Raw genomic sequence first — 18,909 nt, 5'->3', positions numbered from 1 at the left:
CATGTTCTTGATCGCGGTGGACTGTGTGTGACGTCACACAGCCGCCGCAATCACGCCCCTGCCACCCCGCCACTCTTTATCCGTCTCCGCCCCCGCAACGCTCCGTCTCCGCACTGAGAATGGAGCGTTGCCGCCCCCACGCCTCTGCCTGATTGACTGGTAGAGGTGATCGCATTTTCTGCGGCCCCCTGCAGAAAGTGCGGGCGCTGCGCATGCGCCACGGGGCAATCGCAAATAATTCCGGTGGGATCGCGATTTGTGATCCAACCTGAATTAGCCCCTATGTACATACAGATGGTGTTATAATATTGAAGTAAATACACAGGGCTGTTTCTAGGCAATTTGGCTCCCAGTGCGTGATTTAAAAATGCGCCCCCCCATGACATAAAAAAATGTGCCCCCCACACACACACACCTAGATAAAAAAAACTTGTGCGCGCACCCGATAGGGGGCGTGGCCTCATCTAAATGGGTGTGGCCCCATTTAAATGGGCATGCCCTCGTCTGAAAAGACTACCTCACAATCCAGTTTTTGACCCTGCTCCAACAGATCACGTCCACCACAGGAAAAAAAAATTCTACCATATTAAGCCTCACACAGTAATGCCCCCTGCACCATATTATGCCACACACCGCAATGCCCTTGATACATTAAATCCCAACACTACGGCAGGCAAGAGTCCCCATGTCATACATTACGGCAGGTGTCCCCATTTTACACATTGAGAGAGAGAGAGAATACTTACAGAGGCGATTACCACTCTTCGGCCCGCTTCACCAGTCACTCCTCACGCCGGCCTTTCCCTCTTCCTAACTTGGGTCTCCCTCTGTACTCCGCTCGGGGGGGGAGGGGAGTTTCGCGGAGTGACGGGGTTGCGTTGTGAAGGGTTTGCGTTGTGACGTAACGACGCCACCGCGTCATTCTGTGAAACTCCGCCCCCCGAGCGAGTTACTCGGGGAGAAATAGGAGGGGGAAGCAGGGAGCCACAGTTAGTGCCGTGGCAGGTGACCAGTGCGGTTGCACTGCTCGCCTGCCCCAAGAAACGGCCCTGTAAATACATAAAGCATTTGATCATTTCTCTGCCATTATTGTATCATCCATTGAAGATATTCTCTGTAGAGGGTAAAGTGTATCACTGCTTAGTGCATCTCTCCCATGTTAGACATTAATTTGGAGATACCACCATTGTGCTCAGCTGGAATAGAACACAGGAGCTCACTGTCCACGGGTACCCGGAGCAGGTGCAATCTATCTTAGATCAGCCACAGTACAGAGTTTTAGGATTGCAGATGTCACTGAAGCAGAAGTTTTAAAAGATGCTGAAGTTTTAGAAAGAAACCATTGTCTTTGGGAAGAGATCACTCAGCGTCCCCTCTTGTCAGGAAAGGGCACCTCTCTCTCTCCGGTTATATCTGATCGTCTGTGTGTAATGGCTCTGAAATCTACACTTCAATAAAATGATTAGAAAAATCATTTTAGATACATATTAATCGGATAAATCCAGCATATGGTGTAAATTGTAATGCACTCTTAAGGTGTGTACACACGGTGAGATATTTTCTTTAGATTTTGACTATATCGCAAGAAAAGTTAGTTCAGATCGCAAAAGTCACCTTGCGATCCCGATTCGATCCCGATGCGCGGTCCCGACAGGTCGGTATCGCAAGAAAAGATATCTAGTTCATCTCACATGTCAATGACATCTCACATAAGCCAAAATCGTAAGCACACATAGTCCATATCGCAAGAAAAGTTAGTCAAAATCAGTGGTGCTGGGCTCCAGGGAGTTCAAGGGAAATCGCAAGTGAAAATCGGGCATAGCAAGGATCTCACCGTGTGTACACACCCTAACCCTCATCATCCTTAGCGGTTGGTACTGTATAACAGGTGGGTAGTCTCTTGCGGTGGAGTGTTTTCCTTTCATCTATGCAGACATCGGCTCCTCTGCACCCAGTCAGGCAGGTGAAGATGGAGAGGTTTGGCAGCATATAGGTAAAGGCCGGTCCCTGGTGAGGGGGTGCCATGTATGCGTGGCAGGGGAGTTACAGGGGGGATAATACGGGGGCATAGGAGCTGGGTGTGGTTCATCAAATCGACAGTGTCTAGGTCGACGATGTTTAGGTCGACCACTATAGGTCGACAGTCACTAGGTCGACATGGATGGAAGGTCGACAGGGTTTCTAGGTGGACATGTGCTAGGTCGACAGGTCTAAAGGTCGACATGAGGATTTTTTTTTTTTTGTCGTTTTCTTCGTAGAGTGACCGGGATCCCAAATTAGTGCACCGCGTCCCCTCGCATGGTGCCTTCGCTCCGCTACCGCTTCGCTCGGCACACTTTACCGTTCCAATCGTAGTCCACGTGGATCGTTAAGTATGAAAAAATCCCCCCCCCAATTTTTTTTTTTTAAAACTCATGTCGACCTTTAGACCTGTCGACCTAGCACATGTCGACCTAGAAACCCTGTCGACCTTCCATCCATGTCGACCTAGTGACTGTCGACCTATAGTGGTCGACCTAAACATTGTCGACCTAGACACTGTCGATCTTCAGACCGGATCCCATACGGGGTATCCTGTGGTTATGGCAAAGCTCATGTTAGAGAAGGGATATAATAGAAAAGTCTACATAGGATTATCAGTATCATTAACGAATGTGTTTCAAATTATACCCCGCGACTTTATTGCATGTGCACCCCAATCTCTGTCCCCCTTTTCTTGCAAACTCTGACTCTTTAGGGATGGATTTATATTCAGGAGTAATCTTATTGTTGGCGCCAGCAATGCATGTGTGGCGCATTCTGTGTGGCTAGTAACACATGACATATTGTGGTTATTTGGCCGCTGGCTGGATACAGAACATTCCGTGATGGGAAGTTGGGAGGTGTCAGTGATATCATTGTTAATAGAATATCATAAGCACAGGTTTGGACAATTTTAGGGTTAAGCTTAGGCTGTTGTTAAGACATTCTCACCTCACTAATAAACATCTACATGGTCAACGTAACAACATTTTGCACCACACCCTGCTATGGTACCTAGGGGGACATGTACTTAGCAGTGATAAAAGTGGAGAATTGAGCCAGTGGAGAAGTTACCCATGGCAACCAATTAGCTGCTCTGTATACTTTTATAGTATGCAAATTATAAATGTTACGTCAATACTGATTGGTCGGGTAACTTCTCCACTGGTTCACTGCTTAGTACATCTCCCCCCTAGTTACAATGCTGGAAGAGAAGACGTTTTTTGATGTTGCTCGGCCATAGTAACAATCCTGTGCAGAATCATAATTACTGTCTGTAAGATGGTTCAGAGTGAGACAATCAATGTCAGACCTTCTTATTATTTCACCTGTAACCCTGCGGCCGCTAAGCTTATTGGTTTGTGTGGGCTGGATCAGATCTCAAAATTAATTGACCCGAGTCCGATTATCTCTACCCCTCCACGTATCGCCATCACGGTTGTTCTGCCCTTTGTATGTTCCTCTGTACCCTGGAAATGCAGAAATAATTTGCAATAATTGGAAACAAACAAACTGGGAAGGAAGCGGTCAGTGTGTCAGTGGGTTTTGGGGCTCGATTCTCAAACCTAACTGGACGCTAAGGATTTAAAAACACAAATATTTTCCTAAATGTTTCTGTAAAAGGTGTTCATAGCTGCAGGAGTTACGATGTCTTATTACTGCGAGCTGTTGTTCTGTGTTATCACCTATTTGATACAAATTGGTAGACATAGTGGAAGATAACCAGCCAATCAGCTCCTAGCTTCTTTCCTAGTATCAAATACAAAGATAAGCAAATATGTGACTGGCTGCAACAGACAACGCCCCCTTTTTATATCTGCACATTCTCCAAACCATCCCTGAATGACCTTCCTCTGTGACTGCCATTACTTTACATGCTGATGTGTGTATTTGGGGGCTATTGACCCCTTCTTGCCTGGATGGGGAGGGAGGGGTAGTTTGAAATGGGCCCCGTACACAGATGGGTCCACATATATCTTGACTTCTCTGCTGCGCCTAGGCACACCACGGTTTATTAACATAAGCCTTTCATCTATTGTTCTTAGCTGCAATACAATACAGAAAACAATACATCAGGGGATTAAGTCATTAAAGCAGGGGATTAAGTCTGACTGACCTGGCTCACTTAATCCTATTAAATGCCAAGATAAACATGGATCCATCTGTACTACAACGATCTCATGTCGGAGGTGACGGCAGGTGATCACCCCGGATCGGCCAAGATACATCGTATGCTGCCCATCTGCATACAATATATTTCGGCGATCCCAAGCCATTCCCCCAGGTCGGACCAGATTGAATGTGCAGCACATTCAATCTGGAGGATCTGATCCGATGCTCACGGGAACGCGCATCGGATCGGTTCGGGAACACCTCTGAAATACTTGATTTCAGCCGATATATCGGGCCAAATGCCCGAATTGGGCTGAAATTGGGCATTATCGCTCTAGTGGATGGAGCCCTTTAGGCATGACTTCTGACTTGTAGCACCCTTGGTCCAACCACCCAGGTGTACAGTGTAGCTCAGTCTCTCTCAGGATCCTGTGGGTTACATCTATCATACAGGTGTCCCCACTCACCCAGGTGTACAGTGTAGCTCAGTCTCTCTCAGGATCCTGTGGGTTACATCTATCATACAGGTGTCCCCACTCACCCAGGTGTACAGTGTAGCTCAGTCTCTCTCAGGATCCTGTGGATTACATCTATCATACAGGTGTCCCCACTCACCCAGGTGTACAGTGTAGCTCAGTCTCTCTCAGGATCCTGTGGGTAACATCTTTCATACAGGTGTCCCCACTCACCCTGGTGTACAGTGTAGCTCAGTCTCTCTCAGGATCCTGTGGGTTACATCTATCATACAGGTGTCCCCACTCACCCAGGTGTACAGTGTAGCTCAGTCTCTCTCAGGATCCTGTGGGTTACATCTATCATACAGGTGTCCCCACTCACCCAGGTGTACAGTGTAGCTCAGTCTCTCTCAGGATCCTGTGGGTTACATCTATCATACAGGTGTCCCCACTCACCCAGGTGTACAGTGTAGCTCAGTCTCTCTCAGGATCCTGTGGGTTACATCTATCATACAGGTGTCCCCACTCACCCAGGTGTACAGTGTAGCTCACTCTCTCTCAGGATCCTGTGGGTTACATCTATCATACAGGTGTCCCCACTCACCCAGGTGTACAGTGTAGCTCAGTCTCTCTCAGGATCCTGCGGGTTACATCTATCATACAGGTGTCCCTACTCACCCAGGTGTACAGTGTAGCTCAGTCTCTCTCAGGATCCTGTGGGTTACATATATCATACAGGTGTCCCCACTCACCCAGGTGTACAGTGTAGCTCAGTCTCTCTCAGGATCCTGTGGGTTACATCTATCATACAGGTGTCCCCACTCACCCAGGTGTACAGTGTAGCTCAGTCTCTCTCAGGATCCTGTGGGTTACATCTTTCATACAGGTATCCCCACTCACCCAGGTGTACAGTGTAGCTCAGTCTCTCTCAGGATCCTGTGGGTTACATCTATCATACAGGTGTCCCCACTCACCCAGGTGTACAGTGTTGCTCAGGATCCTGTGGGTTACATCTATCATACAGGTGTCCCCACTCACCCAGGTGTACAGTGTAGCTCAGTCTCTCTCAGGATCCTGTGGGTTACATCTATCATACAGGTGTCCCCACTCACCCAGGTGTACAGTGTACCTCAGTCTCTCTCAGGATCCTGTGGGTTACATCTATCATACAGGTGTCCCCACTCACCCAGTTGTACAGTATAGCTCAGTCTCTCTCAGGATCCTGTGGGTTACATCTATCATACAGGTGTCCCCACTCACCCAGGTGTACAGTGTAGCTCACTCTCTCTCAGGATCCTGTGGGTTACATCTATCATACAGGTGTCCCCACTCACCCAGGTGTACAGTGTAGCTCAGTCTTTCTCAGGATCCTGCGGGTTACATCTATCATACAGGTGTCCCTACTCACCCAGGTGTACAGTGTAGCTCAGTCTCTCTCAGGATCCTGTGGGTTACATATATCATACAGGTGTCCCCACTCACCCAGGTGTACAGTGTAGCTCAGTCTCTCTCAGGATCCTGTGGGTTACATCTATCATACAGGTGTCCCCACTCACCCAGGTGTACAGTGTAGCTCAGTCTCTCTCAGGATCCTGTGGGTTACATCTTTCATACAGGTGTCCCCACTCACCCAGGTGTACAGTGTAGCTCAGTCTCTCTCAGGATCCTGTGGGTTACATATATCATACAGGTGTCCCCACTCACCCAGGTGTACAGTGTAGCTCAGTCTCTCTCAGGATCCTGTGGGTTACATCTATCATACAGGTGTCCCCACTCACCCAGGTGTACAGTGTAGCTCAGTCTCTCTCAGGATCCTGTGGGTTACATCTATCATACAGGTGTCCCCACTCACCCAGGTGTACAGTGTACCTCAGTCTCTCTCAGGATCCTGTGGGTTACATCTATCATACAGGTGTCCCCACTCACCCAGGTGTACAGTGTAGCTCAGTCTCTCTCAGGATCCTGTGGATTACATCTATCATACAGGTGTCCCCACTCACCCAGGTGTACAGTGTAGCTCAGTCTCTCTCAGGACCCTGTGGGTTACATATATCATACAGGTGTCCCCACTCACCCAGGTGTACAGTGTAGCTCAGTCTCTCTCAGGATCCTGTGGGTTACATATATCATACAGGTGTCCCCACTCACCCAGGTGTACAGTGTAGCTCAGTCTCTCTCAGGATCCTGTGGGTTACATATATTATACAGGTGTCCCCACTCACCCAGGTGTACAGTGTAGCTCAGTCTCTCTCAGGATCCTGTGGGTTACATATATCATACAGGTGTCCCCACTCACCCAGGTGTACAGTGTAGCTCAGTCTCTCTCAGGATCCTGTGGGTAACATCTTTCATACAGGTGTCCCCACTCACCCTGTTGTACAGTGTAGCTCAGTCTCTCTCAGGATCCTGTGGGTTACATCTATCATACAGGTGTCCCCACTCACGCAGGTGTAATAACCACAGTGCTGGTGTAATGCAGACACAGCAGGGGAACCGGGACCACAACTTCAGATGGGAGTAAAAAAATAAATAGGTGCCAGGTCATCTCTTCAGTAGATACATACATTATACAATTTTGAATTTTTTTTTTTTACATTTTGCAATTCAGGTCTGTTTCTAGGCAATTTGGCTCCCAGTGCGGGGAAAAATGTGCCCCCCCCCCCCCCTCCACACCGACATAAAAAAACACTAAGATTAGCATGACCTCACAGGAAAAGACTATCTTACACCCCAGTCTTTGATCCTGCACCAACAGACCTCACCCACCACAGGAAAGAAAAAAATTCCACCGTATTAAGCCCCACACAGAAATGCCCCCTGCACCATATTATGCCCCACACCACAATGCCCGTGAAACATTATGCCCTACAGTAAAGCTTCTAATTACTTTTAAGGTACATGCTCGTTGCCAGAGGTTTCATGCTCTGGGTGTTATGCTCATTGCCAGGGGTGTAATGCTTGTTGCCAGAAGTTTCACGCTCTGGGTGTCATGCTCATTGCCAGGGGTGTAATGCTCGTTGCCAGAGGTTTCATGCTCTGGGTGTCATTCTCATTGCCAGGGGTGTAATGATCGTTGCCAGGGGTTTCACGCTCTGGGTGTCATTCTCATTGCCAGGGGTGTAATGATCGTTGCCAGGGGGCTCTGGGTGTCATTCTCATTGCCAGGGGTGTAATGCTTGTTGCCAGGGGTTTCACGCTCTGGGGGTCATGCTCATTGCCAGGGGTGTAATGCTTGTTGCCAGGGGTTTCACGCTTTGGGTGTCATGCTCGTTGCCAGAGGTTTCACGTTTTTGGTGGCATGCTCGTTGCCAGAGTTGTAATGCTCGTTGACAGAGCAAAAGTTTCACGCTCTAGGTGTCATGCTCTTTGTCAGGGGTTTCATGCTCTGGGTGTCATGCTTATTACCAGGAGTGTAATGCTCATTGACAGAGGTTTCATGCTCTGGGTGTCATGCTTATTACCAGGGGTGTAATGCTCATTGACAGAGGTTTCATGCTCTGGGTGTCATGCTCATTGTTAGGGGTGTAATACTTGCTGCCACGGTTTTCATGCTCTGGGTGTCTTGCTTGTTGCCAGGGGTGCAATACTCGTTGCCAAGGGTGCAGTGCTCTGGGTGTCATGCTCATTGCCAGGTCTTTTTATTCTTTGTGTGTCATGCTCGTTGCAGCACTGCTATTACCTGCTCCCCCTCCTCCCGTCCATAGTATTCCACTCGGGGTGCAGAGTTTTGCAAAATGACACGGATGCTTTGTGACGTCTCGTCATCATTAGTCATTCTCATATATATATATATATATATATATATAGGCAACTTAGAATGTTGGTGTACCGGACCGTAAACAGCATGACAACTTTTTATGTGCACAAAACAGACTTTACTAAACACCAGGCAGTGAAAAGCACATTTACTCTTCAGTGAACTTGACACTTTTAGGGTTGCAAAATACTGCTCGGCCGCAGAAGTCAACAGATTTATCCGCTTCCGTCAGATCATTAACGATACGCTGACGTTTTTATGCCCAGCTCGTGCGACTGTTATTTCAGTTCCATTTTGTCCCGTTTTTATATTTTAGATTTAGCAATTTCTTAGCCCAGTCGCTGTGTGTTCTGCATGATTACCAAAACTCTATTCTGACCTTATGCTACAATAAGGAGAAATCAGATTAGCGTTAACTAGAAAATGTCAAATGTGTTTGTGCTATAAAACTGAATATTCTCCTGCTTTAGCATCCGTCATTAGATTATGTTAATGCGCGCAGGGCGAGACGGGCGGCTCTGGTAGGCCGATATATACCGCGAGCTAGTTTAGGGTTTCTACAATATGAGAGCTAACACGGCAGAAAATGTACTTTGCTGCAATTGGTTTTCAAAGAGAAGTATTAGAAGGCTTTGGTTTCACAAGTCAGCAATATGGAAAGTAATTGAATGCAAGTAAAGCTGCATAATGAGAATCAAATGTACAAAAAGCGGGGAACGGGGTTTGTCATGCATGCTAATTTAGGTTTAAATTATTTTTGTGCTTTTTTTTTTTTCTTCACCCAGATTTCCGCAATATTCAGTCGCCAGGCTGACAATAAATGCTCGCTGCCCAAATCCCGGTGCAGGGAAAGTTAGGAGAGAAGTATACAGTATTTCAGGGCTGTATAATATCAATGTAGACCATTAACAGGCTATTACAGAGAGCAGTATAATGCGACGAGCAGGTCCCTGCAGCAAGATGACCTTTTATACGGACCAAAAATTAGAAACAAAATCTATGAAACCTATGAAGTTCCCGCACCATGCAGAGGCTGTGGTTGCAAGAGGTAGTATTATACTTCTCCTAGGCCAATATAATCTAGGGATACAAGGGGGATATTTACTAAAGGTCGATTTAGATTGATTTCAGATCAATTAAGAATCGATCCTAATGTGCTTCAACACACATTTACTAACATTTAAAAATTAATATAAAATAAATGTGTGTTTTAACCCTGGAAGCCCAACATCGATTAATTTCAGATAAATTAAAATCTATCTTAATCAAAATCGACCTTTAGTAAATATGGTATCCGGTCTTTAGGTTGACATTCATTAAGTCAACCAATATTGGTCGACATGCATTAAATCGACATGGTCTATAGGTCGAGTCACTAGGTCGACACGCGTTTTTAAAAAATATATATTTCTTTTAACTTTTTCATACTTTACAATCCACGTGGAATACGGTAGCGGAGTGAGCCACCTTGCTTGAAGCCATGCGAGGGGACACGGTGTACTAATTGGGGTTCCCGGTCACTTTTTGAAGAAAACATCACCAAAATTTAAAAAAAAACTCATGTCGACCTGTCTCCATGTCAGCCTATTTCTGGTGTCAACCTAGTCACTGTCGACCAACAGTGGTCGACCTAATGACTGGATAATTATTGCGGGCATATGACATTTTTGCATTTTTGTTTTTCCGATTTCCTCCTACCACGTTTATTACTGCTTTGTGGTTCCAGACTAAACCAAACTAGACCATACTGTAGACCGAGCGGCCTATGTTACGTCGTTAGTCATCTTGATTTTGCAATGGGATCTGCTAGGAAGCAGTGACTCAATACCTGGACCTTTGCAGCGTGGAAGGAGTTAATGAATGGCGCATTTCCTCCCCATTACCAGCAGACACCTTAATAGACAGCAATTGGCTTTCAAAGGTTTATTTTGTCATTGTTTAATCTAAGAGTTTGAAAGGAAATTCATTGTCTAAAACCACTTGTAAGTAATTGGTATGTATGTATTAATCCAGGCTCCTGTGTGATTTCTAATTAGGAGGCTGGCAGACATAACCTTTGTTTGTGTGGTACAAAGGAAAGTGACTTAATTAATCAAACAGGCTTTAGTAATTTCAGCATCAGTAAAAGGTACGTCTTCATACAGCCCCCGAACTTACCGCAGTATGACAGGAGCCTCTAAAGCGTCCGTCTCATTTATCCCGGGATCTCAATTTTCCCATGCAAATATGACCTTTCCCTCGCCTTGTGCAGAATTTAACTGCATTATGGCTGCATGATAGCACATTGGGGGTAATTCCAAGTTGATCGCAGCAGGACATTTTTTAGCAGTTGGGCAAAACCATGGCCCTCATTCCGAGTTGTTCGCTCGCAAGCGGATTTTAGCAGATTTGCTCATGCTAAGCCGCCGCCTACTGGGAGTGAATCTTAGCATCTTAAAATTGCGAACGATGTATTCGCAATATTGCGATTACACACCTCGTAGCAGTTTCTGAGTAGCTTCAGACTTACTCGGCATCTGCGATGAGTTCAGTGCTTGTCGTTCCTGGTTTGACGTCACAAACACACCCAGCGTTTGCCCAGACACTCCTCCGTTTCTCCGGCCACTCCTGCGTTTTTTTCCGGAAACGGTAGCGTTTTTTCCCACACGCCCATAAAACGGCCTGTTTCCGCCCAGTAACACCCATTTCCTGTCAATCACATTACGATCGCCAGAACGATGAAAAAGCCGTGAGTAAAATTCCTAACTGCATAGCAAATTTACTTGGTGCAGTCGCAGTGCGAACATTGCGCATGCGCATTAAGCGGAAAATCGCTGCGATGCGAAGATTTTTACCGAGCGAACAACTCGGAATGAGGGCCCATGTGCACTGCAGGAGGGGCAGATGTAACATGTGCAGAGAGAGTTAGATTTGGGTGGGTTATATTGTTTCTGTGCAGGGTAAATACTGGCTGCTTTATTTTTACACTGCAATTTAGATTGCAGATTGAACTCACCACACCCAAATCTATCTCTCTCTGCGCATGTTATATCTGCCTCCCCTGCAGTGCACATGGTTTTGCCCAACTGCTAACAAAGTTCCTGCTGCGATCAACTTGGAATTACCCCCATTGACCACAGTTTAAAGAGCGGCTTATGCTGTCTAAAGATCAGAGTCCTAGGATATGTCTTACATGGGGAAAGGTTGTGCTCTGTCAGATGTCTGCTCGGAGACATGTGCAGGGGGCACAGGTGTGTTTGGCCAAAACATGTGCAAGGGACACGGGTGTGTTTGGCCAAAACATGTGCAAAGGACATGGGTATTTTTGGCCAAAACATGTGCAGGGGACACGGGTGTGTTTTGCCAAAACACGTGCAGGGGACATGGGTGTGTTTGGCCAAAACTGAAATGGATTGAATTTATACCCTACCCGTTTTAGCACATGTAAAATCGCCGACATTACCAAGATGCTGACATGAAACCAAACTGATTGCCTTACCTGGGTGGGATTCAATCAACTGAAGGCAAGAGCAACTCATACAGCATGGTGGCACAGTGGATAGCATTAGTGCCTGACATCACTGAGGCCTTGGGGTCAATTCCCACCAACAACCTGTATGTGTTGAGTTTGTATGTACTCCCCATGTTTGTATAGGTTTCCAGTTTCTCCTTCTTCTTCCAGTTTCCTCCCACAACACAGAAACACACTGCAACATCTTGACTATCAAATATATAACAAATGAAAGCAGCAAAGATTGTGGCAATATAAAATCCTAACAGACAACTACTTGATACCGCGCAGGAACAATAGAAACTGAGGATATCAGCAATAAATAAAGACAAGAGAATTGACAAATAGTGAAACATGAATAAATCGGTAAATATCGATATGGGAAAATATTGGAAAACCACCATTAATTTAAATTATTCATAAGTATACAAAACATTCTACGACATTCACCTAACTGTCCCCTCAGCGGTGGCACTCCAGCAGCCGCCCGCCCAGGCAGGACTGACTGCACTTGCCCAGTTAGCATCCTGGCACCACTTCCTCTACTCACTCTCAGGAATGCCGCTTGGTGCCAAAAAGCCCTTTTTAATGGCTCTGCTCCTCTGTTTCCTGCCAAGTCTGGGTCTTCACTTGTTCTGCTCCTTTTTGAATTACGTATGTAGGCTCGGGTTACTCCCAGATGGAGCTAAAGGCTCTCTAGCGACCAAGTGGCTGCAATCTTGCCTAAGCCCCAATGTACGTAGCTCCTGAGGTCTATGGACCAGGAGAGCAAGGGGACTCCATCTGGCCAGTATAAATGACTGGTAATACATAAATAGACTCAAAATGAGGTAGGGTTAGCACACCATCATGCATAGCTGTGATGGCGGTAGGATAAACTAATCCAGCACTAGCAAGCCTGGCCATTTGCATAGGAAGGGTCTGCAGCAATGAAAACGGAAACCATATATTTATTAATAACCAGTTACACACATATCCCGCACAGATTTATAGAGAATATTTGGAGTGACAATATCTGGAATTATTTGGACTTGCACAAAGAGGTGTCTAATAGCTGTGGCGGCTGAGTAATAACTTAATCAGTACTTAATTGAAGTATTGTTGATCACACACCTTTCTGATATGGACTAATGAATTCAGCACATATGTAAACGCAGTGCCTTAGCAATTAAGTATCCTAGGCGAACAGAGAAAACTATATAAAAGACCCACAAAAATAGAAGAAATTAATAAAGCAAATTATGTATTTACCAGGGGTTAAGGGGGGCGGGAATGAGGTGAAACAGAGTTCCAGCACCTGTCATTTTAGGGGGAACTAGTTCCACCTCCTCCATTGGCCTGCTCTCTTTGGGGCCTATTTAGCACCTTCCGCATCCTTTAACACGGCTGTGATGAGATCAATTTGACTAAATTAGAATATTTTTGCTTGAATTTAGCACAAGACTCTGGGTGATAAGAGCCCGCACCGTCCAGGGTTAGACACAAACTGACAGCTGCCTCTGTCACTTTTGAGAACAGACATGGGGAGCAAAGAGCACATGCGTGCCCATCTTACTGGGCATACCCCACCTCAGTGAGGACCAATGGGTAGGGATATCTGCAGTAGGCCCCCGGTGCAGTACATTCTAGTGCTGCACAATTTGTAGGTATCCTGCAAATTGTATTTGATAAATATGCCCCTATGAGTTCACACGCCACACCACCCATGTGCCTATGGTAACACTGAACGTATCAACTGTTAGAGTTCCACCACAGTTGTATGGGCTTAACCTTTTGCTATATTCTAATGACTTGTTGCGCCTCCATTAAGATATTATTGTGTCTTTTTGGGTTCTTTCCTCATGCAACCTGAGAGTCTTGTATGTCTGTTACTAAACGGAAAGCAATAATGAAGAATTATTAATGCCCCTTCTGAGGAGACAGCAAAAGCTATAGATATGTTATACAAGTCTTGGCCAATAAAGTAGATTATGCCTACAAGGCTTTCCTAGATCCTAGTCTTGTAAATCAATTAATTATTACATACACTAGGCTATGCCAACCAAAGTGGCGGCCCTATAGCAGGGTAACCCGTAGCCTAGTGCCAACTAGACCTCGGGTCTCAGGGCTGTATTTCCTATGGAGATTTTGCCAGCATAAAAAAAAATGCGGGCCACCTCTGCAAGCTGAATCCACTAAGAGTAGTCTCTCTAAGTATAACCCAAAGGTTGAGATACAATTATTCAGAGCAATTAGAGGGCACTAAAGACCAGTGTCCGGCTCTGTATATTTCTACATATAACATTGCTTCATTATTATTCATCTATATCCTGTAGTAAAAGCAAGTCTCTGAAATACGACATATGGAAGCGTGCAGTAGATTGCAGGAAGTTAATTGCAAGTAACATATTTTATTAAACCAATGATTTAGCAAGTGGACTCCTCTAGGCTTTGGTAATTTACAGTATCTGTACATTTTCTTCCAGGCCAAATCGTTTTGGGTAACCTACATTCTACGTCCACACGTCTCCGTCGCGGCATAAAATGAAATGGAATAAAAGTCACAGTTCAGGCTACACCTGATTTGCAATTGTAATAATGTCATTGTATAATATACTGCACTGACAGGCAGCACTGTTACTAGTCATTGTCATCATTCATTAGCACTTTAGTCTAAAGACCACTGTGTGTAGTTACCAGCGGACGCAATGTACTTGGACACCTTGTACAGCTTATAATGAGAGAGCGCGGCAGAACTGATCTCTCTGACTTGATTATTTGTGTAATGCAAACTTTATTCGGATCAACAAGGATATCCGAGATACCTGCTGCGTTCCCATGACTGCACATGCACATTTCAACCCTGAAACACAAACCCGTAAGTCTATACAGATGTGTTCTCATACATCCAGCCTCAATACGCCATGCAGCGCAAGACGCCTAGAACGAGTTAGCTGCCAGGTCCCGTGCAACTCTGCTAACGTCAGCCATCTTTTTTTCATTTGATATACAGCATGACACTTGTATATTGTGTGTGACCGTGTCTGTATACAGAGCAGAACAGAACTTATATTGGAAACAAGCTTTGGCTGTTACATTGTAACACTTCATGTACATATTCATACAGTAGACTCATTCACACACAGATATACCAGTATCTCCTTGTGTGTCATAAAATAAGACACCTGACGCTAGAGCACAGGTTCCCAAACGCTATCCTCAAGGCACCCCAACAGTCCAGGTTTTAGGTATATCCATGGCTCAGCACACATGACTGAGGTGCTAATTAAATCAAATTGACTGAGGTGCTAATTAAATCACCTGTGGCCAAGCATGGACACATTTAAAACCAGGACCGTTGGGGTGCCTTGCGGACTGCGTTTGGGAACCTCTGCGCTACAGGATTCTCACGCGACCTGGCGTGCCAAGAGGGACTGTTTGCGTGACTGCAGCAAAGATGTATAAGGACACATCTGTACATGCTCGGAACAGCCCCATATCAGAAGACAGAGAAGAAGGCCTTCCTGCATACCTGCAGTGAAAAATGCCCATATACTGGCAATTAGACAGGATGCGGTTATATGACCGGTGGTCCGGAGACCGCATGTCACAATACCGATGCCAAGATCGCAAACACTGAATATCCTGCCGATCGGTATGCAGACCAACAGGGATTATTCCCACTCCTGGGTGTCGTTGCAGGATGATGCACTTTAGCTGGAGCATAATGGAACAAATGCAGGATAGTGATTGTCCTGTTATAACTATCCTATTGTTATAATAACTAGGTTATAAACTGCTGCGCTGGTGGAGTGTGTCTGCGATGCATGGAGTGGAGACACAGTGACATTACGGGGCAAGGCTGTATTTGGAAACTTAGATATCACATTATGTAGATATAGTCACAACTCAGTTATAGTAATTATACTGACAAGGCGCAGGTTACTGTAAACACCTGTTATTATGACAGCGTCGGCAGCTCTGATTTATGCAACGTACAAGACAAGAACATACATATAGCTGAGCAAATTAGCTGCAGGTTTCCACCGTCCGGAAGCGATCTCAATGTCATTGTCTGATGGCGGCTACTAATGAACATTCGGTTATGACCTTGAAATACTTCTATGATGGACATTTATAATTACGGGCAAACAGCGGCTGTGTTGAAAACTGCAGGTTGTTTTTCAGACAAATCAAAGTAATTTATTTTTTATAGTTTGTACATTTAACGTTACCGTTCCATAACTCACATATTGCAGCCATGTTCAAATTAGCACTTGCTTGGTTAGGCTGCCCCAACAGAGAAGGTATTGGGGCCAATGCGGAATTGGTTGCATGCCCATATGTGCAGCGTATCGTGTGTCTTCACACTACGGGCAATGCAGCAGAGCCATACACATGCCAGTCGCAACTCCACTTTCTACTTATGCTGCATAACTGGGCTGTAATGGCACCATGGGGGTCATTCGGACCCGATCGCATTCTGCGCTTATTCGCAGCCGTGCGATCGGATCAGAACTGCGCATGCGCGGCGGCCACAGTGCACAGATGCGTCGTTGCCTGGTGACGGCCGTCGCTGGGCAGCGATGCCTCCAATGAAGAAAGCGGTCACAGAGGCGACCGCAAGAAGATTGGCAAGAGGAAGGCGGATCCGGGCGTCAACTCACCGTTTTTGGGGCGTGGAGATCCGAATGCAGGCATGTCGAGGCGTTTGGAGGGCGGATGTCTTACGTCAATTCCGGGACCTGCAACGCTAGAGTCATCTTACCCTAGTCTAGTTCTGCACAAAACTTTTTTTGCACAGCAGGTCTGCACAAGTGATCGCAGCCCTGCTGTGCAAAAATACACTCCCCCATAGGCGGCGTCTAGTTGATCGCACGGGCTGCAAAAAGTGGCAGTGTGCGATCAACTTGGAATGAGGGCCTATGTCACATAGGCAAATATCAGAGACGGTGTGTTGATGGAATTGTGGACTGCGGAGAGTTGAATGTAAGCATTTGCACCAGGTTGGGATAGCCATCGGATGGTGCCGTCGGCAATTTACAGAAACCATTGATGGGTAACTATCGATAGTTTACACCATCAGTGAACATCCCTGCTTGTGAGACTTGGTGGCGGGCCAATCGGGAAAGAGGGGGCTACAACTAAGCGGTCTGTGGGGGGCCAATTGCAAGAGAGGGAGGAGCAGCTAAGCGATGTGTTGGTGCCCTCCTGTGCCGTGAAAAAAACTCCATTGACCATTGGTGGCAATCCTTAGCACCAGGTATACGCTGGTGCAACTGAGCTTTGATGATTACGATGACTTTGGAATGTAAGCTCTCATGAGCAGGGCCCTCTGCCTTCATGTGTTTCCCTGACTATACTATCATCTACTCTATACATCCTTCATCGGCACCTGGTCCTTTGTTTCCACCACACTGACGCTTATTTGAGTGCTACAACCACTGATGTAGCAATGTAAACCATGTTGTGTATATCATAAATCACCATTTTCTTTTCCGATTTGCATTCAACTCTGCAACAGCCCCAATAGAGTATATAGAGTATATATACAGTTACTAAGTGGGATTATTATTCGCAGTTCACGCTCTACGTTGGCGGCACAAGTCGCAGAGATGTTGACCTGCATCAGATCAGTTAAAGTACTGAGCTTCAGTGGAATTTCTTAACTCTTTAATTGAATTTAAATAAATATTAGAGCCGCTGTGACGATGTCCTTCCCACATTGGCCTTCAGGCGTAGCATGCTCAAGATAAACATGTATACATTTCGCTGGAGTTTAATTGCGAACAGAGAACCTCAAAAGATGAGCAACGAACAAAGTTTCATGATACTTATAAAAAAAAACCATGTTAAAACACTACATATAGGGGGTAATTCTGAGTTGATCGCATCAGCAAGTTTGTTAGCAATTGGGCAAAACCATGTGCACTGCAGGGGGGGGGGGGCATATGTAACATGTGCAGAGAGTTAGATTTGGGTGGGTTACATTGTTTCTGTGCAGGGTAAATACTGGCTGCTTTATTTTTACACTGCAATTTAGATTTCAGTTTGAACACCCCACCCAAATCTAACTCTCTCTGCACATGTTATATCTGTCCCCCTTCAGTGCACATGGGGGGTAATTCGGAGTTGATCGCAGCAGGAACTTTGTTAGCAGTTGGGCAAAACCATGTGCACTGCAGGGGAGGCAGATGTAACATGTGCAGAGAGAGATAGATTTGGGTGTGGTGAGTTCAATCTGCAATCTAAATTGCAGTGTAAAAATAAAGCAGCCAGTATTTACCCTGCACAGAAACAATATAACCCACCCAAATCTAACTCTCTCTGCACATGTTAAATCTGCCTCCCCTGCAGTGCACATGGTTTTGCCCAACTGCTAACAAATTTGCTGCTGCGATCAACTCAGAATTAGGCCCATAATGTAAACTAAAAATGTAAAATTAAAACATTAATATTTACACGAACAGCAAATGACATACTAGAATGCAAGCCTAGAACACAAACAGCATGGCCATCTTCCCTAACGCGCTTTTCCTTCCGTCACTTATACCATCATCCACTCCCCACTGCCTACAATGGCCCTGGGATCTGGTCGTTAGGGCGACAGTAAGTAGGTCGACACTGTCTAGGTCAACATGTTCTAGGTCGACATGACAAAAGGTCGACATAGGTTTTTCACATTTTCATTTCATTTTGTAAACTTTTTCATACTTTACGATCCACGTGGACTACAATTGGTAACCGCTCGCCATGCTAGGGGACACGGTGCACTAATTGGGGTTCCCGGTCACTGGTGGTCATTCCGAGTTGTTCGCTCGCTAGCAGAATTTAGCAGCCGTGCAAACGCTATGCCGCCGCCCACTGGGAGTGTATTTTAGCTTAGCAGAAGTGCGAACGAAAGGATCGCAGAGCGGATACAAAGTTTTTTTGTGCAGTTTCAGAGAAGCTCAAAATCTACTCAGCGCTTGCGATCACTTCAGACTGTTCAGTTTCTGTTTTGACGTCACGAACACGCCCTGCGTTCGCCCAGCCACGCCTACGTTTTTCCTGGCACGTCTGCAATTTTTCGAACACTCCCTGAAAACGGTCAG

At 45.8% G+C, this 18,909-nt stretch overlaps 1 protein-coding gene across 7 annotated transcripts in view; it reads left to right on the top strand.

Moving 5' to 3' along the window:
* PCDH11X (protocadherin 11 X-linked) overlaps positions 1-18,909 on the top strand; it is a 1,521,665-nt gene that overhangs the window by 418,754 nt on the left and 1,084,002 nt on the right. The window lies entirely within an intron of this gene.

This window comes from Pseudophryne corroboree, chromosome 8, assembly GCF_028390025.1.
Source record: "Pseudophryne corroboree isolate aPseCor3 chromosome 8, aPseCor3.hap2, whole genome shotgun sequence".
NCBI classification, from domain to species: Eukaryota; Metazoa; Chordata; class Amphibia; order Anura; family Myobatrachidae; genus Pseudophryne; species Pseudophryne corroboree.
This window is presented reverse-complemented; position numbering and strand designations above follow the sequence as displayed.